The sequence below is a fragment of the Marmota flaviventris genome, chromosome X, assembly GCF_047511675.1.
Source record: "Marmota flaviventris isolate mMarFla1 chromosome X, mMarFla1.hap1, whole genome shotgun sequence".
Lineage (NCBI taxonomy): Eukaryota > Metazoa > Chordata > Mammalia > Rodentia > Sciuridae > Marmota > Marmota flaviventris.
In genome coordinates, this window is record NC_092518.1 from 56,051,458 (window position 1) to 56,076,904 (window position 25,447).

Below are 25,447 nucleotides of genomic sequence, written 5' to 3' on the forward strand. Positions count from 1 at the left end.
TAATAACACCAAACAAATCCTAGAAAACTTATATAAGAAAGATAAAAAAAAAAGTATAAGTGAAATTTTGTTACCCAGAGTCCAGTCAGTAGGAGTTACTGTTATCAAACCAGTAGCTAAAACCAAACGGAGAACTGTGTATATATCTAGAAGCAAGGGGTGCCAATGCATTACAGTATAAGAACTATCTCGGAGGTTGAAAGAGTCCATTAGTCCTGGTGGGAAGTTTATCCTTCACGGGGCATTCATCAGCCAGTCCCTCCTGTGTGGCTGAAACAGGGCCGTAGTCTCCTCAAGCTTCGGCCATGCATAGACCAGTCAGCTTCCGGTGTGACTGGAGCAGGGCTGTTGTCCTTCTGATCCTCAAGGTTCTCTGGTGCTCCTTTTTCTTTGGGATGGTCAGCTTCAAGGGCGTAGCAGCATCTGGAGAGCACGCCCAGTCCTCAGCTGCAGGCGTGAGTCTGGTGTAGTGAATCCAGACACCTATCTCTGCAAACTTTACTGTAGTTGGGGTGGATAAAATAACAGTGAAAGGGCCTGTCCGAAGAAGTTCAGGGGTTAAATATTTCATTTTTTGACCTAGACTCAATCTCCAGGCTTGAAGGAGTGTGCACCTGTGGTCAAACTTACTGGCAATTTTTCTCTAACCCATTGGTTGAGAACCTGTGAAGTTTTCCCTAAGACTTGAAGCTGTCATCTCAGGGTTAATTTTCCTATCTCTCTTTAGTCTCCCTGTAGTCCCCTAATAAGAGGGGGGGGATGTCCCATATAGGATCTCAAAAGAAAAGAATCCATTCCTCCTAGTGGGAGTGGATCTAATCCTCAACAGTATAATAGGGAGAAGTTCCTCACAATGTAAGTGAGTCTCCTGACACAGCTTACCCAATTGAGCCTTAAAGTCCTGTTCATCCTTTGAACTTTAGCAGAACTCTGCAGCCTATAGGCAGTACGTAACTTCCATCTGATGTTTACACTCTTGGTCAGTAATCATATCGCCTCTGCCCAAAAGCTGGCCCATTGTCTGAGCCAATAATTATTGGGACACCAAATCTGGGAATCATTTCCCAGAGAAGCATCTTAGTATCTCCTTAGCCTTTTCAGTGTGGGTTGGAAAGGCTTCCACCTGTCAGAGTATGAACACACAAAAACCAAAAGTTACTTATAGCCCCGTGAGCGTGGCAGTTCAGTGAAATTTACTTCCAAGTCTTCAAAAGGGGCTCCTCCTATAGTTTGGATTCCTGGTGGAAGCTTTGGCCCCTGACAAGGATTGTTGTGAGCACAAACCTCACATTGTTTGCAGACCATCCAGGTGTTGCTTGTGAGCTGGGGGACATAGAAATGTTGACTCAGAAATGTCTCAAGTGCTGTATGTCCAGCATGTTTCCCTGCAAAACTGTCTGATAAAGGCTGGGGCTAGAATCTCCGGGATGGCTATTCCGGCCATCAGAAAATCTCCACCATCCACCTGGGAGAGAATTTTCTTTTTCAGTCTTAAATCTCTTACTTTCATGTTGGGAATATGTTGGTTCCCATTCTGTTAGCTAGTCAGCCAGGCAGAAGGGCAGCATTTAAACCTGGGACTGGAGTTTCTTCCCATTTCTTGCAGACAGCTAAACTGGCCTCTCTGTCAGCTCTCTGGTTGCCCTGAGAAACCACAGTGTTTCCCTTTCGATGACCTTGGCAATGTATAATCACAACCTTCCTGGGAGCCCACAGTGCATCCAAAAGTTTAAGAATTTCTTGTCCATCCATCATGTTCCCCCCTTTTTTTCTCTCCTGAGTTAATTAGCCTACATAAGGCCCTGTGAACATGAAGGATAGAGAACGCATATTTTGAGTCTATGTAAATATCCACACAGACTCCTGTTGTCAACTGAGGTGCTCGAGTCAAAGCAATAAGTTTTACTTTTTGTGCTGAAGTTCCCTGAGGCAGAGGTTCTGCCTTGACAGTGGAGTCCAGAGTGACCATTGCATATCCAGCAAAACATACCTCATCTTTTATGGAACTGCTTCCATCTGTGAAGTACTCTGCATCAGCGTCCTTGAGAGGCTGGTCTGTTAGGTCTGGTCTGCTGGAGAACACTTCATCCACGACCTCAACACATTTGTGATCAGGTTTTCCAGGTCCAATGGGCAGCAAAGTTGCTGGGTTTAGAGTTCTGACGACCTCAACGTGGATACGTGGGTTTTCACATAACATGCCCTGATATTTGACCATTTTTTCATTAGTCAACCAATAGTGTCCTTTATATTTTAACAAAGTCAAAATTGAATGAGGAACTCTGACAACCAGTTCTTGTCCCATGGCCAGTTTATCAGCTTCCAACACCAGAAGAGCTGTGGCTGCAAGGGCCCATAAACAAGGTGGCCAGCCGTGGGCTACAGAGTCCAACTGTTTGGACAAATAAGCCACTGGACGGTGCCATGTCCCTAGCATCTGAGTCAAAACTCCTATAGGCACTCCAGACTGATCATGGACATACAGAAAGAAAGGCTTTGTGAGGTCAGGGAGCCATAATCCAGGTGCACAGGTGAGTGCTTATTTAATGTCCTCAAAGGCCTTTTGCTTAGTTGACCCCCATATAAGAGGATCCCATTCCCCCCCCCTTTGTGGCTTCATAGAGGGCTTTTGTCATAACTGAAATTTGGGGATCCATACATGTCTGAACCCTGTAGCGCCCAAGAATTCTCTAGTCTGATGGCAGGTTGAAGGGACTGGAATTGAGCAGATCTTCTTTTGAGGCCCAGTTTCTATTATCTGTTCTATTGCTGAGTCAGATGGTAACCAAAGTATTTGTCCTTTTTCTTGATAGATATGAGATTTTACGTCAGAGTCCAGTGCTGTCCCAATGATGGTGTACTCAAGCCCCTGGGAAGAACTGTCATTTAGGGAAGGGAGGCATACATAGAGCATCTGGCGCTTTAAGATGCAGGAAATTTTTTTTTTGTTATCTCCCAGTGCAGGATCTTGGCTGCTAGGATTCTCCAACTCTTAAATCTAATGTAAATCTTAGCAGAGACTGATGACCTGGGACATCATTTGTGTAAAAGGCACCTATGTCAATCTCGCCGTGGGCCGTCTGCCAAGGTTGGAGGGCAGCGGTGCGGTTCTGTGCAGGTCCCAGTGTGGCAGCCACATTGTGCCCACCTAGGTGTTGCTCTTTGACTGTGTGGCTTTCTCCTCCTGCCAGGTGGGAGCCTGCTCTAATTGTATATAGCAGCTGCCCCGCTTGTGTTCTTGTTCAGCATACCTGGGTGCATGGGGCTCTGAGGCCCTTCCAGCTGGTGGCTCAAAGTGTGTGGCTTGGAGCCAGGGTGGCATGTCTTTTGGGAGTGAGCACCCTATGGCCCATTACTGGCTGTTAACATGAACATATTCCTGGTTCATTTGGGGACTTGCAGCAGCTGAGCCCTCCTGAGGCGCTGGGTCTCATGCATCAGATGCAGTTGTGTGTGTCTATGGGACCCCTGCCATATTCGTCAATCATCAACTTCCCAGCAAGTGGGAATCAACTGAAAGGACGGGCTGGGGCCAAAGGCTGGAGGAAAACATTCATTCCTTCTCTGTTCAAGGCTTAGCATGTGAGCATGGCAGTGGGTGCTTGCCCGCCGGGGCCACTGGAGGCTTCCCCTTTTGTCTGGCCACGTTTTTTTTTTTTTTTTCCCCTTATAAACATTTGGACCATTGGCTTTGTTCTAGTGAGACCCCCCCTTTGAGTGACCTCTGGGTTTGTGGTGAGGGCCGCTGTAAGGAGATCCATCCTCCTCTTCATGTTTCTGGTCTGCCTGTCTTTGAGTCTCTGGATCTCGATTGATGAAAACTGCGGTGGCCACCTCAGTCAGCTCACTGGCACACTTCTCAGTAAAGCTCTCTAGGATTGTAATTTTTGGCAAATGGCTCTCTGAGCCTGTCCCACAAAGGCTGCATTCATCACCTGTTGCTTGAGCCTGTGCATTTCTTCACTGACAAACTTGCACTGTGGCTGCTACACTTGTATGTGCCCTTCCTTCCCCAGGCACCTCTGGGCAGAGAGAGGGGCGGCAGCAGCGGTGGCCTGGACATTTAGCTCTGAGTCAGTTGGGCACATTTCTTTTGATCATTGCTGCCAGTTTCATAGGGCAGAGGGGCCTTAGGCAGATGTGGGGCTGAGAGAAATGTTCAGGGCTATCAGGAGTGCAAGAGGGAGATGCTGGAGCAGCAGGAGGCTTATCTCGGCTCTGTTTGTCTGCAGATGCGCTTGGCTTAGGCTAGGGCTCAGGGCTGGCTCTGATTCCTTCTAACTCTTGGGCACAGACAGTGTGTTTTGTTCTTTTTTCTTTTCTTTTAGACTTCCTAGGAGGGCTTCTTGACATCTCTCTATCTTTAGCCCTTCTTCTTTGTTGGGGCCCCATCCTAGGTCTGGATATATGGGCTGCATCAGATCAGTCATGGCCCAGGATTTCTCCGTGTAGGAGGGAGTATGATTTTTCCAGCTTATGAGCTCAATGGTGGAGAAAGGCTGGCACACAAAACTGCCTTGTCTCCCTCAGGTGTTTCCCTCTGGTCAACAAGGGCAGGTCCTTTAGTTCCTTGCAGGGGCATCTGGAGAGTTCTCATCTGAGTTGTGGCTCTGATCTTGGGACCAATCTCCCACCTTAATCTTGGGAGGTGAAAGAGTCTTTGGTCCTAGGAAGCCTTTGGCTCCGAGGATATCACAGTGGAAGGAATAGCCAATATTGGGGGGCCTTCATTTGTTGCCTCTGAGGACAAAGGGGCTAGGGGACAGTCTGTTGTCCCAGTGGTCTTGGCAAAGTTGGTCTTGGGTCCTCTTCTGGCTTATGGGGAAAACTGTTTCCTTTCCTGTCTTTCTTAGTCAGGTTTTCTGTTTAGCTGCTTTCCACTGGGTCTTAGAGACCATTATGCTCCTGGCTAACATCAGCTTGGTCTGTCCATTTAGACAGGCTCTCAACCAAGGGGGCTGTTTCTGTATCATCTCTTGTCAGTAATCAATGTAAGAGAAATGGTTCAGGGGTTCCAACAACAATCAAATAAACCTCAGCAATGACTCTCTCATCTAAAGATCCTTCTGGTGGCCATCCCACATCTTGGGTGAGCCACTCTAATTCACAGAGTATGCAACCTTTGTGGAGTGAGTTTCACTCCAGTTACCAGGAAAACCTTCCTAAAGGTTTCTAACACACATTTCAGAAGGCTTAGTTTCCTTAGTGTGCCTCCCATGTTCCACCCTACATCGGTGTCGCACACTTAGAACAAAACACACTTAGGACAAGACTAGCTTTGTCCATCTCCGGCCGCTCCCCTCACGGGGACTTAGGGCCCTCTTAGCCTTGCGGGTCGTTATCAACCCCCGACCTGGAGCTTTCACCTAGAGGTTGGTTGGTGAAATTCCGCCATAGACTGTATGAGGTGCCACGGAACCGCGGATCAGGACTCTGCACTCGCTTAAGCCCTCGGGTTGGGTCGGGTCGGAACCCTTCCCTTTGTCCGTCTCATTCACACACTTTCACACAGACATGGCCAGGACAGGATTTCTATACCGCCCAAATTCCAACAATTCCAAACCAAACAAAAAGGGAGTCATGGTTTCCCCTCTGCTCGCTGACCCCGAACAGAGGCTACTCGGGCGACTCCCCGGGGTCCCTTTCAGCTCCAACCACTTTGGAGGGTACTCGGGACAGAGGTTGACCAAGCCTCTCTTCCACCCGCTTAGGCCTCGAAGGGGAAGTCAGGTGGGCTGCAAAACCAAATGGACCCGGGTCCTACCTGTTCAGATGGGCGGTGCTCCAAAACCCTAATTCTGGTTCCTGCTGCCTGTGGGTTCTGTTGTGCTCCGGGGTGGCGGCCCCAGGACGCTGGGTGAGTCGATCCTCCTTCAGGCCAAGAGTGGCCTGGGCGCACCAAGGGGACCATGTCCCCCATCGCCCCAGGGAAGCTGGTCCCCGGAGACAAGAGAGGCAGAATAGCCTTCCTTACCTCCTCTGTCCCATCTAGGTCGCCAAAAATGTTGTAGGGACAAAGGAGGCGAGGCACCGAAGATAGCAGGGAACAGTTTTATTTGGCTGCAGCCAGGTTCAGAGGGTACAGCCTTTGCTGTAATCAATCAATCCCCTGAACCCCGAGTTCAGGGAGTTTCAGAGTTTTATACCCAGCATGTAAGGGGAGGGGCTCAGAAGTTCACAGTCTGCAGAAGTGCACATATAAGCAGCTTTTTCTTTCACTGTTCTGGGCATGTTAACTCTTCAAGGACAACACCTGAGAAGGGGAGAGCTTCTTCTCCCCTTTCTTTCTTCCCCCTGCCAGCTGTTACCATGGAGCCCAGTTGTAACTTATCTTAAAAATGTAGACATCTCTGTGAAGCCCAGCTCAAGGCCAGAGACCTTGTTTGCACATTTCTTCAAAGTACTATACTGGATACGTTTGTGAAAACTAGTAAGGGGGTGTCCAGCACCTGGAGTGCTGGTATCTTCTCGGCCAGTGGCCAAGTAAACAGGGTGATATGAAAATAAGAAGTTTATCTACAATGGGCTCTTTTGCTGACAGTCCTAAATTCAGCCATGGTGAAGAGGGATTTTCTGTGGAGAAAGGGGGTGCCACTTCAAGCACAGGGCTCTCCAAGCCTGGCCCAGGTTGGGGATTCACACTGACCTGCCAATGTGAAGAGGCGTCTGAGAAATCTACGCGAGGGGTGTGGCTAGAAGTGGCCAGAGACAGCGATTGCTCACCCCTTTTCCTCCCCCCACCAATGTGTGTGATTGCTGTCTTCCAGGGGGAGGAAATGCTTGGCAAACAGAGTAAGCTTACCACCACCCCCCCCCCCCCCCCGCAGAGTGTATGACAAAAAATATCAAAAAGGGATATTCTGGAGACTATGGAGTTAAGTTGACCTTCTGTGAAATATATTGGCCCTGATTCAGAGGAGGTTGGCCTGCCAAGGAGTCATGAGATAAAAACCTAGTTAGCAAGGTGTTTAGGGTCATTGTAGGGGACCCTGGCCAGCCTGACAGTTCCCTAACATTGACTGTTGGCAAGACGTGGTCCTCCCATGGCCACGTTGGCAGAGGGCATGTCTGGTAGAGAAGTAAAATATTATGAGGGGCCGGGTGATGTCTCCCTCACAATGCTGACCAGAACCCAAGATGCCCATTCTATCTGGGGAGCCCAAGGAAATCCCCCACCTTATGCACCAGCATATATGCCCCACTGCCACCATCACTGCCTGCAATTACTGCAGCCAGAAATTCCCTAGAGGTTGCTCACACCACTGAGGCCACTTCTCCCACAGAAGCCACCCGAAATGACCCTCACCATAGCCATCTAGTAGCCTCCAGTTTTAACCCTGTATACTCTGGCCAGAGAGTGCCAGGAGGTCCCAGCTTACACGCCCCCCCTTCCCAATACACAACAAGGTGCCCTGCAGATGCCACAGAGAGAAACCCAGGGTCCCATCTACTATGATCAAGACAGGCATGTGCAAGGGGGACAACGTACCTTCATATAGCAGCCTCTTACCGCTGCTAATCTCCTGAATTGGAAAAACCATACCCCCTCCTTCACTGAGAAGCCTCGGGCTATGATTGATCTAATGCAATCCATCATTCAGACTTATAAGCCCTCTTGGACCGATTGCCACCCGCTACTGCTGACTCTCTAACGCTGAAGAACACCAGCAGATTACCCAGGCTGTGTTAAAGTGGTTGGAGGAACATGCCCTCAGGAACTGCAAATGCCCAGGCTTATGCCCAGAGTCAAATCCACGAGAAAGGGTCCCATCCCTAATGATGACCAGGGATTTCAGATCCTTGCAAGTTATTGAGACGCTCTTTTGAGTGGCAGGGAGGAAGGAGGAAGGATGGCCACAAGCAAGACCTCAGAAGTGCTACTGAAGAGAGACCAAGTGAATTCTGTGAGAGGCTATGCAAAGTGTTCTGCCTTTACACCCCCTTAGACCTAGAATCAACTTAGAATGATGTAATAGTTAATGCAGCAGAAGTTAAAGGGATTTGCTGGAATGAATGCCAGCCAACTATTGGAGGTTACAACGAAAGTATTCATCAACTGAAACCAAGAGGCCCTGGCATGAGGCAGGCTGGAGAATGAAGAGGAAGGTAGATCTGTTTGCAATGCCCCAGTGGAATAGTCGGGCACTCGAGGAAAGGTGTCCTGTGGGTCTGGAGCCAAGGCCAAAGAAGGACCACCTCGCCCAGAGATGAGCTTAAGATGGAACCAGTGTGCTCAATGCCATCAAAGAGCTCACTGGAAGAAGGAGTGCTCCCAACAGTCAGAGGATTATCACCCAGTCCCCAGATGATGGAGGGGAGGCCGAGTGGTTCAAGGACAGGACCAATCACCCTGGTGACTGTATGAAGCCCCTGAGGGTGATTTTGTTGGATTGGCCAGCACAGGAAACTCTGAGGACGAATAGGACAGACTGGGCTCCATTTTATGTGGCCCCCGGGAGACTATCTATGATCCCAATGACAGTGGAAGCCCGCCCAGGAGCTTCATGGCCCACACTGGTGCAGAAAGCTCTGCGGTGCTCCAACCCGTGGGCCCTCTCCCGAAGTGACAATCCTCTATTGCGGAAGCCACAGGTAGCCAAGCTCATCACCCTCTTCACTGCCTGGATAATGCAGTTTAGGTGGCCATGAAGTTATTCACGAATTCCTGTACCTCCCTGACTGCCCCACGCCTTTAATGGGTTGAGACCTTTGGAAAAACTGCAGGCACAGAACACTTTCCACTCTCACGGCCAAGCCACCCTGACCCCAGGAAGGACAGCAGCAAAAATCCTGCCTCTCACGGTCCCCCAAGCAGAACAGTGGTGCCTCTACAGTCTTGTAGAAAGGCCACAATGGGGACCTGAGCTTCCTTTCAAGGTGTCTGAGATGTGAGCTGAAGATAATCCTCCTGGACCAGCCCAAAACATACTCCCCAAGGTAGTAGAATTAAAGACAAGGGCTGGACCTATCCATCAAAAACAATATTTCCTTCCTCCCAAGGCACAGATTGGGATCCAGAGGCACCCAGAGAGACTTCTCAAGTGTGGAATCCTCTGGCCCTGACAATCATCCTGAAGCACAACTCTCTTGCCAGTCCACACAATGTCAACTCGGCCCAGAGAGAAAAACAGTCCAGTTCAATCATGGTTCTGCAAACCCGGCGCCAGTTCTGGGAGTTCCTTGGGTCTGGAGGTCTCTGTAGAATCTAGATACCTAACTTCTCTATCTTGGCAAAACCTCTTTATGAAGCCAGAAAGGTGAAAGAGTGAGAATTTTTATTACAGGAATGAGCCCAAAAGAAGGCCTTTGAGGAAATCAGTGAGCTCTCACCAATGCAGCACCCAGCTTGGGAATCCCAGACGTGCCTAAGCTTTTCTTCTTGTACATACTTGAGCACACTGTCATTGCAGTGCATGTCCTGACCCAAATGCTGGGGTGATGGCATTGGCCAGTGGCTTACGTCTCCAAGCTCTTTGACTCTGTCACTCAAGGTTGGCCACTCTGCCTAGAGCACTTGCAGTCATGGGCCTCTAGGCATCAGAGGCTGACAAACAGACTATGGGACAGGAATCCACAGTCTGGGTGCCACACTGAGTTCTGATATTAATGGAGTATAAAGGACAATATTGGCTGACTAATGCCTGTATGGCCAGACGTCAGGGAATGCTGCAGGAAAATCCACACATCCACCTAGAAGCTGTGTAGACTCAAAACCCCACAACCCTACTCTCTGTCCGGCCAGGTCAACTGGATCATGACAGCAGCAAACTCATGGTTGAGGTATTTTCCAGCCAACTTATGAGACCCCAAAGACCCCAATGCTGAGTACTTCACTGATGGTGCCAGTTTTGTGGAAGAAGGAGAACTCCCTGCTGGGTACTCCATGGTGACCCTAAATTCCACCATTGAGGTGAAACCTCTGCCAAAAGGAACCCCATCAGGCTGACCCGAGCCCTTTAACTGGCAGCAGGAATATGTGTCAATATATAGACAGACTCGAAATATGCCCTCACTACCCTCCATGTGCATGGAGCATTATATAAAGAAAAGGACCTAATCAGAACAGGAGGCTAAAGCATAAAGTAAAACAAAGAAATCCTGGAACTGTTAGATGCTGTATGGGCTCCTGAAAAAGGTGGCAGTCATACAATGTCAGGAACATCATGGGGAAACTCTATGGTCATTCTGGGACATCATAATGGAGACCAAGAGGCCAAGTTCCTGGCCTCCAAGGAGACCACAGAACAAACCGCCATGACTGCCACCCTATTCCCTAGTCCATTGGTAGAATGGGAAACCAATCAGTCACAACATGAGAACATCTGGTTTCAAACCAAAGATGGAAGTTACCACCTGGGAAGATGGTGTAGATTTGAAGATGGCCAAACAGCAATTACCAGGCCCAAGCCCCAGCCTTTGTCAAGCAGTTCCACCAGGAGACCCACATTTGCCAAACAGGTCTAGAGGCCACATTGGTTTGACATCTCCACATTCTCTGGCTCTCCAGCATAGCCTGAGCAGTGTTGCAAACAATGTAAAATATTTACCTGGAATAACCCTGCCAGGGACCAAAGTTCCCCCCTGGGGTGCAACATGTTGGAGGGCCCCCATTTGAAGATATATTTGTGGACCTCGTTGAGCTCCCCTGGGTCTGTGCTATAAATATTTGCTTGTCTTTGTGTGCACTTCCTCAGGCTGGATAGAGGTCTTCCCTAGTCACACAGAGAGGGCATGTGAGGTGGCCTGGTCTCTCCTAAAGGAAATCACTCCTTGATTTGGAATCCCCATCACCATGGGATCAGAAAATGGGCCATCATTCATGGCTGACATGGAGCGATTGTTGGCAAAGAGGTTGAAGATCACCTGGAAGTTACATCCTGCCTACCATTCCAGCATCTCTGGGAAGGTGGAGTGAATGATCCCAACTCTAAAGTTACAATAATGCAAACGGTGTCATGAAAACCCACCTACACTGGGACCAGGTGTTGACAATTGCTTTGTTAAGAATGAGGTCTAAACCTACTAGACAGTTTTTCCCCCTTATGAGATTCTTTATGGACACGCTCCTCCCATCATGAGAGGCACACGAGGAGATCTAAAGAAATTGGGCAACATTACTCTGAGACAGCAGTGTCCTCAGCCCTGACCATTGTACACCATTGGGCTAGGGAACTGCTACCTGTGAGCCTGAGCGCTGATGCCCATCTCTTCAAACCAGGAGATGCTATTTGGGTAAAGGAATGGAATGTCCAGCCACTAAAGCCCCTTTGGAGGGGGTCTGTTCACTGTCATTTTATCACCCCTACTGCAGTGAAGGTGGCTGAGGTGGTCTCCTGGATTCATCAAAGCAGGGTGTAACCAGCTTCTTAGCGTTGGGAGTGCGTTCCTGATCCAGCTCTACCATGCAAGTTAACCATCCAAAACAAGCCAGCTGCATCCTGGGGACCTCTGAGGACACAGCTCTGCTTTGGTCACTCCGGAAGCTGACTATTCTATGCAAGGCAGAAGATGGAGGAATCGACTGCCTGCCAGGATAAATAAACTATTGTTGTTTCCCATATTGGCCTTTGCACTGTAAATGTTTGGCACTGCCACCCCTTACCCCTCTCTGTTGCACAGTCTTAGCCTTAATTTTTTCCATAGGATTAGCAGAGACTGCTCTGGCTGACTGGAACTGCATTGGAAAGTTTTAGTAGTCTTTTACCTTCTTTTGATAGGATGCTTCATTGCTATTGGCTGTGTCTGATCCAGCTCCCATCAAGCCCCTCATCCTGTGATGCATGGTTTTGCATGACTCAGTCAGGCAAGGTATAGCCACAACCCTACTATCTATATCTATCTATCTCTGTATCTATATCTATCTATATCTATTTCTCTCTCTTTCTCTCTCTCTCTCTCTCTCTCAATATATATATATATATATATATATATATATATATATATATATATATATATATATATATATAAAATGCCCATTTATCTTGCCAGGGAATGGTCTCAGGGGTGTTAGACATAATAAACCACCTCTTCTTTTTGCCAACAGGGAGCTCAATATACTTGGTTTGACCCTCAGAATTCCCCAACTGAGGAGTGGCTGGAAGTCCAAAGCTCGCAGATGGCGATTTGGAATAGAATACATTGATTTACAAAGTTCAGTTCACTAATCTAAAGTAACCAGTGTCAGTACCTTTTGATGCATGTGGGGTCATTAACAAAACTTGGGCAATTGCTGTGACCAACCATACGTCTACCACATAACGTGGAGGCTTATCTGGGGAAAGGAGGTACAGGCTCAATGACAATTATATGTGCAAAAGAGCCTGTGGTCCATGTGTATTGATTATGCTGGGATTTTGGTTTTCTTTTTTTTTTTTTTTTGTCCCCCTTGGAGTTGTGTTACATGGGCCACTTTTCAGAGCAAGAGCAAAACTGCCCTCCTTCAAAACGCTCTTACCACAACCAACTGTAAACTGGAAGGAAGCCTGTAGCCCTGTCAATTTTGCTATTCTTTTTTTTAAGGCAGCCTATAGCCAGGCACATTTCTATGATCCCTTATGAGTGGCCTTTTATTTAGAAAGTCTGGTGGAAATTAGTAGGGCTTAGGCTTGGCTAAATGATAGATTCTTATGGGGGAGCTAGGTGTGTATTCATTTCACTGTTCTTGACCCTGAAGGCTCCGATGGAAACCAGGGCACCAGGTTGGTATATGTACAGCTAGAGGAGGCACTGGCGCAGGAACCCTTCTACACTTCCAGTGGGTCACAGCTTCGCTTTAGTCTTCCTCCCACCATTCTTTCATTCCTTTTATGAGAAAATGGAGGAAAGCCTGCCTCCTATCACCATAATGACCAGAAACCTGTTCCTAACCTTGGCAGAGACTACAGTTCAATCTCTGAATGTCTCTTTTTGCTATGTGTGTGGAGGAACTAATATGGGGGATCAGTGGCCACGTCTAGCTCCATTAGCTTTCCATGGCCCCTCTCCATGAGCCCTATAGTGGAACCATGTTTCCCATTCAACTATTGGTGATTGGTTCCTCACAACTTCATTACTGGAAAATATTGTCTTGCCCAAGAGGGAAACAGTTTAACATTTCAGTTGGGACCTTAACATATCTGGGCCAAAAAATTCTATAATGTAATTACCCAGAAAAACCAATGGTGAGAATCCTAAAATCACACAAAACCACATCTCAACCTCCTGTCGAATTTCTCTAACCTCAAACTTGCCTGGGAAAATGCTGCCTTAGAAATCAAATGGCAAGCCCAAGGTGGACTCTACTGGATATGTGGAAGGGCCACCTATGCTTAAAGCTCGCAGATGGCGACTTGGAACAAGATCCATTGATTTATGAAGTTCAGCCCCAATCCCAGTCTGACTCTTGTATACTGTGGACAATTCGCCCTCCTTTTTCCTCCTTCCACTAACCAGCAGGGAGCACTTGGGAGTCCCAGTATAGGAAGACCAAGGGGTCCAAAGAGAGCTGCCACAAGCCCTGGCATTTGGTGACAGGAAAGATGACAGGTGGCCCCTGAGTGGATACTTCACTATTATGGTCCAGCCACCTCTGCAGAGGATGTGTCCCAGAGCAACCAAACTCCCATCTACATATTACATCACATCATTAGGCTGTAGGCTGTGGTTGAAATGATAACTAATGAGACTGCCCAAGCCTGCAATTTACTGGCCACACAGAGTACTCAAATGCACAATGCTATCTATCAAAACCGCTTAGCTTTAGACTACTTGCCTGCTTCTGAAGGTGGAGTATGTGGGAAGTTTAAGCTGAGCAACTGTTGCTTACAAATTGAGAAGCAGGCAAGGTCATAGAAGAAATTACAGACTGGATGAGAAAGATCACCCATGGTCTGGTCCAGACCTGAAAGTTTGGAAACCTGGAGAATTATTTGGAGGAAGGTTTTCAACTTTTGTGGGATTCAAAACTTATAAGTGTTGTGGTTTTAATGTTCGAGGCCTGCCTAATCCTATCCTGCCTGCTACCCTGGGTTATAAGGTCTGTCCCCAGTCTAAAGGAGGCTGTGTTTGAAAGAAAAATGGCTGCATGTGTAATGCTGTTACGGAAATAGAAGCCATTAAATCAGGATGATGCTCTTTGACCCTGAAGGAATTCGAACATCAAAGGTAGTAAGAGCTCTCCCAGAAGAGAGAGAAAGGCCAGGAGATGCACTCAATATCTATGTGCACCTGTGCCATCAACATGCGCCACCAAAGTAAAGAAATGGAGACACAGCACACTCTGTGCATAGGCGCAACTCTGCCGTCATCTTGATGTGCATGACACTGTCACAACTATGTTACAACTTTATACTACAGAGTGCCCATTCAAGATGTATGTGATCACATAGGGAAGACAAAGGAACTAGCATGTAACAGGGGGTATATAAGAAAACACGCCAGTGTGCTCGGGGCTCAGACTCTGGATACCAAACAGCTGAGCCAGTGCCAGTACTAATAAATGCTGCTCCCTGCTGAACACCCAGGTGCCCTATCTCTCTGTGTGAGAATCCTGCAACAATTCCAGAAGAGTCACTGTGGTCCACTAGTCAGAGTCGGGGATGATGGAGGTCAGGTAGATAATGGAGTTTTAGCTCAGGTCTGAATCCAGTGGGTCCAGTGGATCTCAAAACCCAACTTCTGGTTATTTTGCCAGTCTCAGTATGCAAAATTGGTATAGATAGACTCAACAGCTGGTGGAATCCCCTCATTGTTTCCCCATGAGAGGAATACCCCTTATTATTGTGGGAAATGTCAAGTGAAAGTGAGAGTAGGAGATAGAAATGGATCAGGCAGACAGGATTAAACCCCACCCCACCCCCAGAGTTTACAATTGGAGTAGACAGCTCATGACCAGTGACTCCATTAAAGCCAGAAGATATGCTCCAGAACACTGAACCAGTCCCTGAGAAGAAGCTGAATGTGATCAACACCCTGATTGGTCAGGGGGCACATGAACACCAGGTATCCTGGTGTAACTAGATTCAAAGACCCACTTCTTTACAATCTCTAGCCTGTGAGCTAACTAACTCCCCTAACATTATCATATAAACCTCTTGACCATAACCACTCCGGGCAACCGACTCTTGGGACCCCTAACTCTGAGGAGGCTCAGCTTTTTTTTTCTTTCTACTACTTTGATGAATCCTGTTACTTTGCTCTCAGCCTTCATATCCAGTACCTCATTCTTCCATTTCTCAAGACAAAGAACCAACAGCTTTCCTCCCATCTCAGAAGGCTGCAGGATTAGTTCCACCTAGGAAAAGAGTCCACCAAATTCAATTCTGCATTCCTAGTGGTGTTGCAGAGATCAGTGCCACCCCTGAGGAGTTTAAGGATGCAGGGATGGTGATTCCCAGCACATCACCATTTAATTTGCTTATTTGCCAGTACAGAAATCAAGGTTAGCCCGATGATGACTCCAATCGCAGGTACTATTAGTAGTGGTTTCATTGCTTGGGCAGATTAAAATATCCACTGGTACCAGGTGTGCAGTTACTGATGTGGTGTGTGTGTGTGTGTGTGTGTGTGTATGTGTGTGTGTGTATGTGTCTGTGTGTGTTTGGTTTATGCAATTTTATTGAAGAAATATAAATCAACTACTAGCAGAGCTATTAGTTGATCACTCATCCATTGACAACTTGCATCATTTATTCAGCACTATATTAAACAGTGTATTGGAAGATAGATTAACTAATAGCTCCAAGCCTCCTAACAATTTAAGCTAAAATTACAAAATGTTTTGAGACCGTATTTTGGAATACAAAGGGTGTTTAATTTCCAATTTTCATTCTCTGTGGGACAAAAACAGCTCATTCCTTTATTGATATGTATAAAATACATCACATTTTCTGTTCTGCTGATGCTATAAATTCAATATCAATTCTGCCGCCACATGAGCATAAAGTATGTCAAATCTCTGATAGTGGAAGGTTTTAACACAATGGATGCTGCTAGAATAATGCAGCTTGCTTTGATGTGACAACTGAGCATCCATCTCCCCCTCAGATGATTTCCTCAGCATGTTAGAGCAGTGAGGAATGGTTTAGTCTCATAACCAATTTAGTGTGAAGACATTGGCCACATAATACACATGCTCCAGTTGTTGTTTTTTGTTTGTTTGTTTGTTTGTTTGTTTGTTTGTTACATTCTGAATCTTGGGCAAGTGTTCTCTTGTAACTACTTTATAGTTTCCAAAAGCAGTTATTTTCCAAAGCTGGAAGAACTTAAGTCTTCTCAGGTGAGCATGTGAATGAATGGTGGGAGGTAAATGAAAAATAGCTTTTAAAAAGATGATATCTGATAGGGGAGCAGCCAGAAAAGAAAATCAAAAAAGGAAGAGTCATTCAAAGTTTGTTCCAGCTATAATGCAGGTTATTCTTACTTTAAGGTAGTGTCACATGGCATACTTCTGAGTCCTTTCCTGATACATTCTGTTGTACTTATCTCTGTCAGATAGATCCGTGCAATCTCTGGCACAAAAAGAACATCTGAGTTTTGATCACATAGCAGTGAGCAAATGGATGAAAAAATTTTAGAAATAGAGCAGGAGACCACTGTGACCTTAGAATATTGAGACAAATTACTATTAATATGTGGATGATAAATTCTTGTAAATGCAATGTTAGTTGGTTCAAAGGGGTAGTTTGTAGGAAAATGAGTTGTCAAAAAGAATACACCACCTCTATATGGGCTTTCATTAGGTCCCATAATTGTGGCTTCACAACAAAACATATCATCCCCAACAGGACGTGCAGAACGTTGTGCTGGAGGGTCACCGGCCAAATCACTGAGTTGCTTATAAATCTGTTTCGGCACCATAGTCTGTGCTTTTTGTCTGGCTCCTAACTATCTCGTGTGTACTCAAAGTTCCAGCCCAAATTCTTGATAATCCAGGCGGCAGGGAAGGATTGTCTCTTCTTCTCACATGGGCTGAGCCAGACACAAGTGTAGAGGGGCTGGGGCCTCCCTCAAGCTGTGGCCCCGGCCTCCTCCCCACATAGCTTTTGTTGCCTCCCCCGTCCTAGGGGCTGACGCGTACCACACAGCCACACAGTACATGCATGTTTAACCATACCTATTAGTACAGACCACCAGAGACGGCTTGTTTTCAGCTGGCAAAGCTGGTCCGTCTACTCCCAGCACCACGTCTTGATTTAAATCAAAGAGATCTTGATCAATTTTTGTTCCACAAGACATTACACTGGTCTCTCATATTGATGATGTCATGCTAGTGGGACTTAGTGGGCAAGATGCAGCAGCTACTCTGGACTTACTGGCATGACATCTGCATGTCCCAGGCTGTGTTTTATTTTGGATCTGGCTTGCCCCCTCGAAGGCTCATGTATGGAAGGCTTTTTCCCCAACACAGCAATGTTCAGAGGTGGGGCATTTAGGAAACAACGGGACCCTGAGCATTCTAAACGCATCGTAGGATTAATCCAGTGAGGGAGTCATAGCTGGGTATCATCATTGGGAGGTGTGGCCTGGTTGATGGAGAAAAGTCAATGGCAGAGTGTCCTGGAAGGGTATTTCTTGTCTCGGGCCTCTTCCTCCCTTCCCTCCCCACAATCTCTCTTTTCTGGTTACCGTGATCTGCACACCTTTCCTCCACCACACACTTAGGCCACTGTCTTCTGCCTCCCCTCAGGCCCAAGGCAACCAACACAGCCAACCGTGGGCTGAAACCTCTGAAGCTCTGAGCCCACTTAAGTCTTTCATCCTCTTCAGTTGTCCGCACCAGGCATGTTGTCATGGCGATGAAAAGCCGATTAACACAGGCTCTAAAATGAATCTGACAAAAATTCAGGAGCTTCTACTTCAACGAAATTTCTAGGGGCTCACGTATGTGGCTCATGTCAAGAGAACCCTGCTAAAGTGAAGGGTAAATTGCTGCTGCATCTGGCCCTTCTCCTAATACAGAATGAAACACAATGTGTCGAGGGTCTCTTTGGATTTTTGGAGCAACCTCTCCTGAATTGGAAGGAGATACTCTGCCCCTTTGCTGAGCAGCCCAAATAATTACTATTTTTAAGTGGAGTCCAGAACAAGAGGAGGCTCTGCAACAGGTCCAGGCAGCCTTCCTACCTGCTCCAACACTTGGGCCATATCATCCAGCAGATCGAATGGCACTTGAATTGCCAGGGTCAGAGAGATTCTCTGTTTGGAGAATTTAGCAAGGTACTATAGATGAGCTAGAGCACAAGCCCTTAGGATTTTGGAACAAACCCCCTCCAAACCCTCCATGAATACATTATGTTCTTTTGAGAGACAACTTGTGGACCAGGACCCTACTGGAGACTGAACGTTTTAACATGGCCATCAAGTTAATATGTACACTTAGTCTCACCACAAACTGGGTACTGTCTGACCCACCAGCCATAACACTGGGCATGCATGGCAACACTCCACCATCAAACAACAGAAGTGGTGTGTATGTGATTGGGCTCAGACAAGCTGAGAAAGCACAAGTTACATGAAGTGGCCCAAGTGTCTGTGGTCCCCGCTCCTGCCATACAACTCTGTCTCCCAGCCTGTGTTTATGGGCTCATGGGAAGTTCCCTGGGATCAGTTTGACAGGTGTGGTTAACAGAAGGTGCTGTGTGATATGCAAGCACTGTCTGTAATTGGAGAGCTGCAGCACACAGACCCTTTTGGGGACAACCCTGTAGGTTATCTATGAAGAGAAATCCTCCCAGTGCACAGAACTCTGGGAAGAAGGGGTGGGGGTATAAGCCAATGGTAAAAGTTTTGCCTAGCACTCACAAGGCCCTGGGTTCTATCTCCAGCTCCAAAAATACACAACAAAAAGACATGAAGATGTTTGTTTCCCTTGTCCACCAAATGGAGACCCAAGAAGAGGAGGATTTTAATAATCAGAGGAAAGGATGACCCCTTCTGGGGAGACCACTTGCTCTCTTTCCCCGGACACTCTTCTCATTGCCCAATGGGCTCATGAACAATGCGGCCATGCTGGCAGGGACAGAGGTGAACCCCGGACTTGGTAACGTGTGCTACCACTCCCCAAGTCTGACGTGGCCATAACCACTGTTGTGAGCTCAACATTCAAGCAGTGGAGACGAACACTGAGTCCCAATATGTGATAACTTATCAGAGTGATCATGCAGTTACCCGGTGGCATGTTGATTTTTATGGAGCGCTTCCTTCTTGCAAGGGACAGTGTTTTGTTCTTACTGCAATAGGCACCTACTTTGGGTTCAGATCTGCCTTCCCTTAGCACCGTACTGTGGCACAACCTATCCTCTGTGAAATTATAGAATGCCTTATCTACCATCATGGAGTTGCTTCTGATCAAGGAACTCAGCACATAGCAAATGAAGTGCAGTAACAGGCCCATGCTCAGGAAATTCACTGGTCTTTCTGTATTCCCCACTTTCCTGAAGCAGCTGGGTTGATAGAACCTTTTGAAGGAAGATCAAGCTGAAGTGCAAAATGGGTCACAATCCATGAAGGGCTGGGCAACTGCCTCCCGGATGCTCTTTCTACTCTTATCCAGTGTCCAATATATGTTGCTGTTTCTATCATAGCCAGGATTCCCTGGTCTAGAAATCAAGGGATGGAAATGGGAGTGGCCCAGTCACTATTAACCTTAGTGATCCATCAGCAAAACTTTTGCTTCTTGTCCCTATGACCTCATGAACTCTGCTGTCCCAGAGGTCTTAGTTCCAATGTGAGCAGCATACACCCTCCAGGAGGCCCAGCAATGGGTCCATTGAATTGTAAGTTCAGACTCCCACCTGCTACTTTGGGCTCTTCAGGCCTCTGAATCAAAAGGAAAATGAAGTAATTACTACTTCATTGTGGGCAATGATTGGTCCTGATAACCAAGGGAACAATTGGACTGCTACCCTGAAATGGAGGCATGGAAGGGTGTCTGGTATATGAGAGACCCCTTCGGGCATCTCAGTAATACCATGTCCTTTGATTTAGTTAATTAAAAAACACAATGGAACCACTCTTCAGCAATGAAAGTTTTTATCACACAAGTAAAAGGCCACCCAGGATGACTGCCACAGATGAAGTGCTTGACAAAGGTAAAGAGAACATGGAATGAGTGGCAGAAAGTAGTTATAAGTACCAGGTATGATGATGAGACCCATTTACAGAAATGAGGACTATTATTGTCCTGAATATACTTCCTTCTTTTGTTGTGAATGTTTTTGTGTATGTTTATAAAATATATAATATATAAATAGGTGTAACAGTATTTTGATTGTTAAGGTCACGAGGCAACCTGACTGGGCACAATGTGCCAAGATACTCAAATATTATGATGGGTGGTTCTGTGAGGTGGTTCTGTTTTGGATGAGGTTGACATTTAAATTGGTAGACGGAGTAAAGCAGATTGCTCTCAAAATGTGAGTGGGCTTCTTCCAATCAGTGAAGTTCTGGATTGACCAACCAGTTGACCCTCCCCCAAGTAGGAGAGAATTCTTCCTGTCTGCCTGCCTCTGAACAGGGATGTGGGAGTTTTTCCTGCCTTCAGACTTGAACTGAAATATCAGCTCTTCTTGAGTCTTGAGCCTTCTAACCTTTGGCTTAGGCTACACCACTGGCTCTCCTGGACCTCAGGAGACCTTCTGACTCAGATTGGCATTAAACCTTCAGCTCTTTGGGTTTTTGGCATGCCACATCCCTCTACAGATCTTGGGGCGTGCCTGTCTCCATAATTGCATGAGCCAATTCCAGAAAATGAAGAAACAAATGGACATGCACAATCTATGGTTCCCATTTTTTTGGAGAGCCCTGACTAATATATACAGTGAGTGTATGTATTTATATACACATATACGTATCATATATACTTATATTTTATTTGTAGTTTATATATCTGGTCTTGGTTTTCTCCCCTGTCTTGTTCTTTTATTCTGTAAGATGTATTGCGTTTACATCACAGTAGTTAAATATTTTTACCTTTACATCGTTTTATTTAAGTTATCAGCAGTCAAGAAGAAGAATGAATATCATATTTCCCAAGGACTTTGCATCCTCTTCTGGGGAAAATGTGAGTGCATTTTTAGTTGTACACAGGAGTGTTGTATCTTATTAGGCAGCAGAAATACAGCCTTGTTAATGTCTTCATTTGAAGATTAAGGAAGGTATACAGAGGTCTGCATCAGTACCAACTTGAGGAGTGTGGGACTTGTGATGGCTAATTCTACATGTGGCCTTGGCTAAACCACAGTGCCCAGATATCTGGTCAGACACCCGTCTAGATGTAGCCGTGAAGGTGTTTTAAAGATGGCATTTATATTGAAATCTGTAGACTTTATGTAAAGCAGTTTGCCCTCCATAATGTGAGTGGGCTTCATCTAATCAGTGTAGACCCTAAAAGAAGAAGACTGATGTCCCCAAGGAAGAGGGAATTTTGCTCCAGACTTCCTTCAGACTTGATCTGCAGCAGTAATTCTTCCCTGGTTTCTCAGCCTTTAGCCAGCCCTGGATATTTCAGACTTGCCATTCCCCAAATCTGCCTAGGCCAGTTCCTTAAAACCCCTCTCTCTCTCTTCCCTCGCATATATACACATACTATATTAGTGAGTTTTCTGCTGTTATAAAACATGTGTGACAAGATCAATTTATAAAGATAAACGGTTCACTCTGGCCCACTGTTTTAGAGGGTTCAGTTCATTCTTGTTTGGCCCCATTGCCTTTGGGCCTACGGAGAGGCATTTTTGACATATTTCCCCAATCATTATGGATTGATTCAGGTTCGCTACTACTTCTTGCATCAGTTTTGGCCAGGTATGTTTTCCAGAGTTTGGTGACCTTTGTCTACATTTTCAACTGATTGGAATAAAACTATCTGTAATATCCTCCTCTACGCCAGATACATAGATAGATAGATAGATAGATAGATAGATAGATAGATAGATAGATAGACAGACAGACAGACAGACTTGTTTAAATGATTTATTAGATGTATTTGAAAAAGTTTTACTTGAACCAGGAATTTAAAGTGCCTTAAAGCAAAATAAAATAGAAATTATTTTCAAAATGTCATATGGGATTTAATTTAACTGGCAGGATGGATTTTTTAAGGAAGTAGTTCAAATTAAATTAACAAACAATAAGGAAAAATCGAAGGTAACCGTGTTTGCTTATTACTAGATTTAAAAACACAATAATATTCATAGGCTGTATTTGAATCTCAGGGAAACTAGGTTTTGAATTTTCTTTTAAAAAGTAATAAATGTTTTTCTTTTTTTTGGGGGGGGGGGTCTTTTTTTTTGAACCCAGGGCTCTTTGCCACATAATTACATCCCTAGTCCTTTTTATTTATTTTTTTGTTTTGAGAGCGAGTCTTGCTAAGTGGCCCAGGCTGGCCTCAGACTTTCAATCCTCCTGCCTCAGTCTCTAAAGTAGCTGGGATTCTTGATGTGTGTTACCTGGCCTGGAAATAATAAGTGTTGTGTTGTTTTTTTTTTAATTATTTTTAGTTGAACATGGACACAATACCTTTGTTTTACTTAATTGTTTTATGTGGTGCTGAGGATCGAACCCAGTGCCTCATGTGTGCAAGGCAATTGCTCTACCACTGAGCCACCACCCCAGCCCCATTATAAGTGTTTTTAAACCCAGAAAAAGATACCTCTGTGTATAAAAGGATCCCTTCACAGTCACTTAAATATTCACATTGACATTTGCAAGTCTGAAAATGTCATTTTGCCCTTTTGTTTGATTAATAGTTAGCTGGATGTCGAATTGAAAATAATTCCTACTGAAACTTTTGAAGGCATTGTTCAGTGTTCTTTGCATGCAGTGATGCTGTCTACCCCAGATTTTAATTTTAACAATCTCTGTCCTACCGTGGAATTGCAAAGAAAGTGTGAGGAGCCCCTGCATGTCTTTCACCTGGACTCATTGCTTGTTCACAAATTGCCACGTTTGTTTCATTCCTCCTCCAACGTGTTTGCAAATGTTTAAAATTTTCTCTCTTTTAATTTCAGTTTTTAATTTTTTTTAGTTGTAGATGGACACACATCTTTATTTATTTATTTTTTATGTCTACCACTGAGCTACAACTCCAGCCCCTTCATTTCACTTTTTTTTGAGATGGGGTCTCGCTGCTTTGCCTAGGCTGGCTGTGAAATCATGGGCTCCAGGCGGCCTCATGCCTCAGCCACCCAAGTAGCTGGGACTTCCAGGGGAAGCCACTGTGCCTGACTCTGTGAGCGGTCTTTTAACTCATTCCACGGAAACCTGTGTGCTACTGGAAGACATGTGTCAGGGCCTATCTCTAAGATAAAGAATGGTCTCCTGCTGCTGGCTGCACTGTCGGGTTGTTGGGTCTTTGTGGTTGCTTCCTCTTCTGCTGCGCGCTCCTGGCGGTGGCCACAGTGGCGGCGCGAGAATGTCCCTGTGGCCAGCTCCGTGCTCCCGCTCACCCTGCGGGCCCCGCCCCATAGCCCACGCCCGGAGCTCCTGGTGCCTAGGCCGGGGGCGCAGCCAGCGCCCGGGTCCCGAGGGCCTCCTCAGGTGGCCCAGGAACGTGAGCCGAGCCTCACAGCTGTCCCAAAGCGAGCAGGGGAGCCAGGAGGTGGTTGGCCGGGGCCGGTGTCGCGAAGTTGGTGCGAAGCAGCGGATCCGGAAGGACCAGGAGAAGCCAGCAAGAACGTCACTCAGCGTGGCATCGTCGCCAAGACCTCGAGAAATGCCCGCGAAAAGACGGCCTTGCCAGGACCCCGGTTATTCGTTCTCCGTCGTTTTGTTGACGGTGGCTCCGCAGCTTTCCAGATTACTCAGAGTATCCGCTTGGACATTCCGAGGTTTCGTTTCTCCTGTGAATTGCAACTTGAATCCTTCCTGATGTTTGATAGCCTGGCTAAAAACAATTCAGTAAAGCATCCTGCCCCCAAATGACTTTCATATCATCCTTCAAGTTTCATTCCAGGGTTTCTTCACCAGTCAGTCCAGGTTTTCCAGTTCCTACAGAGTGCCTTGCAAAACCACCACATGAATAAAACAACAAAATTCCATTGGTTTACAATGGAGCTTTAAGCTCCCAGAGTGGACCCTACTTAGTAGAGAGTAAGCTGTTTCCGTTTACACTGTGGTTATTGAAACAGTATGCACCATGAATAATTCGATTAAATCTGTGTAGACAGGATCTAGATTTTGTTAACTCTAACATGTAAGTGTAGTTAGCTTAATTTAAAATTTGAAATCTTTTTTATATAGTTAGGCACTTTTTCCCCTCCCCCCTTCTCTCTCTCTCTCTCTCTCTCTCCTCTCTCTCTCTCCCCCACAACCCCAGCTCTCAAGCTTTTGCTGCTCTCTGTTTTTTCTTTGTTTGTTTTGTTTTGGGGGCAGTTCCAGGAATTGAACTCAGGATCACAGAGCCACATCCCCAGCCCTCTTGTATTTTATTTAGAGACAGGGTCTCTCTGAGTTGCTTATTACCTGATGCTGGCTTTGAACTCCTGATCCTCCTGTCTCAGCCATATTACTCTCTCTTGAATTGAAAGCACACTCCATTACAAGGTCAGGGTAACTGTCCTGTAATAAGGTGCTCATAAATGGAACACAGCCTGGTTTCATCATAACCATTAGCACCTCAAAGTTTTGAAAGCATAATTTAAGCAGAGATGCTTCTACATAAGCCACCTCTATTTTGATGCCATTATTTCTATTACACTACCTTGGATTTTACATGAGTGAGCATAACCCAGAATTCCATTTTTAGACAGGAAAAAAAAAACTTGATTGAGCATTTTGTAACTCAGTCACTGAGGTTTCGCTAAAAGCTGCCATAGTGGGGTGAAGTCAGGAAAGATTTATGTCATACTGATTTCGCCAGGATGATTTTAATATGTCAAAGGGGTTGGCTATGCTAGACAAAATTTTAGGGAAAAATACCGATAGCAACGCATGATGCATTTTACTCAAGTCATCCAGTTGAGTCCACTGTGCCATACACATCCTAGAATATCCATAGCACTTTTAATACCAAAAAAGTCACTTCAACTAAAAAAATCACACTTATTTTGAAAACGTTTTTTCTAGCTTTGTGATTAAAATGCCCTTAGGAGAGTTACTAGATACCCCAGACTAAAGTGGTGTTTGGAATTAAAAGGATTTACTGATAAAGAGCAGTCTTTAGTCTTCCCTTGTATGATTTTCTAGGTTATGACTGAACAGATTTTCTTCATACTAATTGTAAGGGTGAGGGCAATCAGGCAGAGTTTAGGTTTTCTAGTATAGTTGAAAACTGCAGGTATTGGCTATATTTAGCTATCACTTGGTGCAAAAAGCCTGAGCAGCATGTGTATATCAGTGAATTGGTAGAAGGCTGCTTATGCTTGCCTTGTTAATTGCCTCAGGATATCTCTTTTAATAAAAGGTGTTTTAAGAGGAACAGAAGGGAAATCTGCTATGCATGTATACACAGTGTGAACCTCACAGGGAACTT

The 25,447-nt window shown here is 45.9% G+C and overlaps 1 long non-coding RNA gene and 1 pseudogene across 1 annotated transcript in view; one reads left to right on the top strand and one right to left on the bottom strand.

The window, feature by feature from the left end:
- LOC139703090 (uncharacterized) overlaps nucleotides 1–25,447 on the top strand; it is a 639,290-nt gene that overhangs the window by 192,234 nt on the left and 421,609 nt on the right. The window lies entirely within an intron of this gene.
- Nucleotides 16,412–16,836, bottom strand: LOC139703308 (ubiquitin-conjugating enzyme E2 D2 pseudogene; annotated as a pseudogene).